Source organism: Amblyomma americanum, chromosome 2 (assembly GCF_052857255.1).
Source record: "Amblyomma americanum isolate KBUSLIRL-KWMA chromosome 2, ASM5285725v1, whole genome shotgun sequence".
Lineage (NCBI taxonomy): Eukaryota > Metazoa > Arthropoda > Arachnida > Ixodida > Ixodidae > Amblyomma > Amblyomma americanum.
This window is the reverse complement of record NC_135498.1, coordinates 94,104,617-94,110,485: the sequence shown is the minus strand read 5'-3', so window position 1 is coordinate 94,110,485 and position 5,869 is coordinate 94,104,617.

Here is a 5,869-nt window from a genome sequence, read left to right as displayed (position 1 = left end):
ATGGTGGTGGGAAAAAGCCGGCTTGAAATTAAATGTATGAGAAATTTTCTCTGTTGTATAGAGGATAATGACAGTTTATTCCCTTAAATATTGTTTGTTGTACATGCTTGTACATCCTCTCTGTCTCTCCTCACAAACAAAAAGTTTCGCCTCCCTATCTCTATTATCTCATATTTAATACACCTTATTTTGTACTCATGTCTATTAATTAGAACTTATTATTAGCGTTGTGTTCTAGATGTCCGATTACGATTTCAAGTATTGTTCTTCTTGCCTGTCATATTGCGTCATGCTCACTTCGATTAAATTGGTAAAAAAAAAGAATCTTACATGTTTCGTCTTTACTGCGCTTCGAAATTGCATGGCTTATCCAAATTCACCCTGTGCTTTATTATGTTTATGAATTCTGTATGCTCTCTGCTGCCTTGAAGGGGGCCCCAGACCTAATGAAGCTACTCTGCAGTAGCTTTTTGCCCAGCGGCCTTTTTCTCTTTTAGAGAAATAAAATTATCTGTATACCATCAGCCCTGTTTAAGGGTTATTACAGGAGCGGAAATCTTATAAAAAAGGAGAAACAAGCAAATCCAACAAATCGAATAAAGCTAACGCGCAATGCATGCAAACAAATAACTGATCACAATGGATAACAGAAGTATGCGAATATACGTATGAATTAACACTGATTACACAGGACAGCAGGAATCTATAAAATCCATACAGCACACCATGGCACACACAGACACAATGCGAAACTCAAGCGCCCTTAAGTATATTTAAAGGATAATGCTATAGACAGGACCGACAAACAATAAGTGAAGAGCACAAATTTGTTAGTACCCTGCTTTCCCGGAATATACATCATTGTCTAAATTATTCAAAAAAGCATTGAGAGAATCAGACTTAACTAGTGAATCGGGAAGCATGTTCCATTTTATAATAGCTCTAGGAAAGAAAGTTTACTTAAATTCATCGTTACGGGTTACTGGAAGCGAAATATACATGCCGTGGCGGAGTCTAGTGGTTTTGTTATCAAGAATATCAAAACAGTCAGCCCTGTTGATTTTTATTTAATTGTTTATAATAAGAAACAGAAATTTCAACCCGTCATACTTGGTCCTTATTTCTAAATTGGGAAGATTTGCAAACTGACATAACTTAGAAGGGGCATGAAATCGATCATATTTGTTGAATATAAAGCGGGAAGCTAACCTCTGAATCATTTCCAATTGGTTACCGTCTTTCTCGAAGTAAGGATCCCAAACAATTTCCGGCACTCAGTTATAAGTTTAACCAATGTCCTGTAAGCCAATTTATTTAATTTCTGGCGATGCACTGTTCAAATTGCGCTTTTGACTCCAAAGCGCTTTGTTATCCTTATTACAATTTTCCTCGAGTTGTCTATTCCATTTCAAGTCGGTTCTCTACATTAAACTAGTATATTTGTGCTCCTGTGCCCTTCCAAGCTTGTTCTCATGCATGCGATACGAAAATTGCAGGATCTTCTTTTTCCTAGTAGTAGACAGGCATACCGGTTTTATGGGATTCATAATGTTTTCTAGGCTGCTCTGCAACTTTATTCGGTCACTAGCTCTTAGTGTAAACAAGTTAGTCGTCGGCAAATAATCTTATTGGACCAGAAACGAGGTTAGGCAGGTCATTAATAAAAACAAGAAGTACTTAAGGAGTAGCCCAAGGACACTTCCCTGGGTCGCTCCCGACGACACCGGTTTTAAGCTGGACCTGTACGTGCCGATTTCGTCATATTGCTGGCGGTTTTGTCGGCACGAGGTGAACCATTTAGTGAGGCTGGCATTCTTGAACACTGCATTGATTTTTTAGCAAAAGTGTGGGATGCAAAACTTTAACAAAGGCTTTAGAAAAGTCTAGATAAATAAGGTCCATCTGTCCGCGAAATTTTATCGTTTCTGAAGCGTCATGAACCACTTCAACTAACTGCGTTATCGTAGATAGACGTTTGCGGAAACCATGATGTACTGGTGATAAGTTATACATTTCAAGGTAGTTGGAGAGGTGTTCGGATATAATGCGTTCTGGCATTTTGGAGCAAGCCCTAGTAAGGAAAACAGGCCGGTAATTGCTAACGTGTTTTATGAACCGAAACTATTCTGACTAGTTTCCATGCGGTGTGGAAGGAACCGTTCACAACTGACGAATGAATTATTTCCGCAAATAACTTGAGTACCCATTCAGCATCCCTGACTAAGAATTCATTAGGAATACCATCTGGTGCGGGTTTTTTGTGTGTGTGTGTGTGTCAATATTATATGCAAAAGACTCAGGACACCTTCTTAGGTTATCCTAATGTCCGAAATAGGAGGATGAGCAGAGTAGTCGGTGAGGATTGGAACTTTGCCATCTTCTTTAGTAAAAAGGACGAGAAAAAATATTAATTTGATCAGCTTTCTCTTCAGTGTTAATTTCGTCATTAGAAAAGCGCTGCTCAGTCAACAGATTTACGTACCGCCAAATCTTATCCGGTGCTTCGGAAAAGAAATTCTTTAACGTTACTTTGCAAAATCGGTCTTTTGAGTCACTAATGAGACGTTTCAAATTTTGTCTCATACTGCGAATGCTGATTTTATCAGCTATATTACTATTTTGGGAACATGCTTTCCATTTTCTTCCCCTCCCTACGCAGAGTAACATGCCAGCGATATTGAAACGCCGGCTAAATTCTCTGTTTCTTCATTAAAGAGTCTCTCTCTCTCTCTCCCATTTTCTTCTCATTTTACGTTGTTCATGAATAATTTCTCTGTTGATCCATGGACTTCTCGCACTTCTTAAGCTTCTTTGCAATAAATTGCTCAATGCAGTGGATAACGACATTGGAAAAGAAATAACACAAATCATCAGTGCTCGCATGTTATTCATAGAAGTACATGAATTCATCAATGGAAGCTTCAAGGTAATCTAGGCCACTCGCATTGTGTGCGGACTGAAAATTCAGAGCTCTAATTTTGGGTCACCCGGAGAGACGGATGGAGACATACTGAAAGTAGCTACCGGCATTCTATATGATCCGATAATCTGTCGTCAACATGACAGTCTGTCAGAAGCCTTATCAAACCATCCGATACTAAAATTAGGCGAAGGATAGATGAAGTTCTATCACGCAGCAATTAGTAAAACTCCCACCTTACTCCCTTCCTTTACGACGCTATTCGGTGTTCCACAGAGATGTGAAATAATTACTGTGCATTTTCTTCCCTCAAAAAACGTTTTCAATTTCTCTTTCAACAGTGACTAGGTTTGTTCCGGAACTTCAGGTAAAAAAAATATGGCGCGATTATTACCCGCCGAAGTCCCGAAAAAATAAAACCTAAAAGTGAAAAGCACTATTAATCATCCATCGTATTCCTTTGCAGCCGACAGCGTTTTATTTTGTTTAGAAACCCGATAGACCATAGAAGGAGAAGCTTGGTTTGGTTTATGGGGTTTAACGTCTCAAAGTGACTCAGGCAATGAGGGATGCCGTAGGGGAGGGGTCCGGATATTCTCGGCCCCCGGGGGTTCTTTGTGCGTGCACTGACATCGCAAAGTACACGGGCCTCTACATTCCGCCTCCATCGAAATGCAACCGCCGCGGCCGGGATGGAACCCGCGTCTTTCGGGTCAGCAGCCGAGCGCCACAACCACTGAGCCACAGCGGCGGCTTGGAATAAGTGGCAACGCCGAAAAAATAAATCGCAGAATGGCAAACAAGGCCGTCTTAAAAATATCAACCAATTTGCGGATAAAGCCCTGATACATCAAGCATCTCTAAGGAGTAACTCAAGAGACCAGGGGTTAATATATGCTTTAATAAGTGCATTCTGCATCTTCCAGGCTGCATAGATTGTTCTTCAAAATGGCAGACTGTATAAGTTCGCTAGCACGCCGGAGCCGCATTCAGAAGAGAGCCCCGAGTCGCTGTCTGGACGAGCATAGCGTAGTACAGGTGTTCCGTGAGAATGTCGTGGTTGCAATTTGAAGCGCATTGCTTGGCAAAGTTATCCGTGTGCAAATTTATCGCCAGCACGCAAGGTCCCCTGTAACTCGAGGAATTCGTTGGTCCGCGCAGGTGTCTAAGGTCGGCCCGTTCCCTAAGTGTGTCAGAAGAGCAGGTCGTAAGGTACACAACGGGATGGTTCGTCGAGTTCTTTTGACCGTTGAATGCGAAATGCGACACGCCGGAGGACATTGCGGAGCTGTCATTCCTACAGAAGCCCCGAAGCCTACACGCAGTGTAGAAAAGGGCTCTATATACATGGCGTCCAATGTTTATGGCACAAGTACTCCACAAAGCACAGCTGGACAAGAGCTGCCCGCGGCGCATTTAGCGCGCACCACCGCATTTCCTATTGGAATCTGCCAGTCAAACGAGAGCAGAAACCAGGTGATACAGCCGGACCATACGAATACACAAGCTCTCTTCCAATAAAAAAGTAATACACTACAAGAGCGACTCTGTCCACTACGGCTTCGTAGACAGGTTCGGGTCTCAACATAACGGAAACAATATGGTTCATGCCATAACGGTTGAAGGATTGTCGAAGTCTGTTTAAGAGGAGCGCAAGTACATCAGGGTCGCTGCTGGAACCGCAGCCAGCCCTCGGCTTCCTCCACTCAACAGTTACCCCGTTCAGGCGCAAATCACTCATAGCGTTAATCACGCTTAGCATCAGACGGTCCATCGTAGCACTGTCCCGACCCAGCCTCGAAAAATGCGGCGCATCATTTTCGAAGCCGCCCAAGGCCAAAAGTATCTTGATTCCTGGAAATCCAAGCCTGTCTGTGATGTTCCGCAGTTGGTGTAGGCCGTGCTGGCGGTCAAAGCTGGGCAGTCGGCTCGTCAGCAATCCATTCTCGATTCCCACCGACCAGTAGATGACGTAAGGGCAGAAGGAAAACAGCAATGTCTCGAACAAGAATTGCCACCGTGTTCTGTTTGTTATCACCTCCTTGTTGTTGTAGGCACAGAAAAAGGGCATGGTGTTCAGATTTGAGGCCGAGCCGTTGTAGTGAGGGGCTATTTGTAATATTGCAGGGGGTGAGTTGACGACGGGTGTTTGCAGACATATGCTTAGCACCCCGCTCCAGGCGTCGGTGGAGGTCTGTGGTGACGTCGTCGTTGTTGACGTCGGGAGGTACGTTGTCGCGTTAGATGATGACACTGGAACCGTTGTTGAAGGTGATGTCACCGTTGTTGATGGCGAAAGAGACGTTGGCACCCGAGAGGATGGCACTATAAGCGTTGGCGCAAGTGTGAGCGCTGAAGAAGGGTACGTAGCTTGGCACCGTAAACGCTGACGGTGGAAGGGATGGTCAAGAGTGGCTTGGAATCGTAAATGTCGCCGGAAATGAAGCTGTGGGACTTGTCATGCTAAATGTTGGCGCCGGTACTGTCTGCGAGGGATATGTTGGCAACGTGCGCATTTGTCCATCCCCCGGCGGGATGGCTCCATGGACCAGGTAAGGGACCAGCAGCAGCCACGAAGCAAACACGAGCGGGAAGCATACAGGTGCGCACAGAACCCAGGCTTGCATGCACAAGCGTTCGTCCTGAGCGGTCTCTTCATTGCGGTCCTGAAACCGGAGCTCTGGAGATGTCGCTGTTTCTTCTGGACTGGGATGGGGAACCAAGGGCGGCTGCATTATGACCACAATGTCCGGATCCTCTTGTGATGCTCCAGGGTGCAGTCCAGCCGCCGGCACTCTGGCAATCGGGTACACGGGGACGTGAGCGCCGAGGTCGTCGAGTCTCGGCGGCGAGGCGTCGGTTCTCGAAGGCGGCTGGGAACCCATTCTGGTCATATGAGGATCGTCGCAGACATCCTTGGTTTCGTTAGAAGTCGCGGCTGGCGAAACA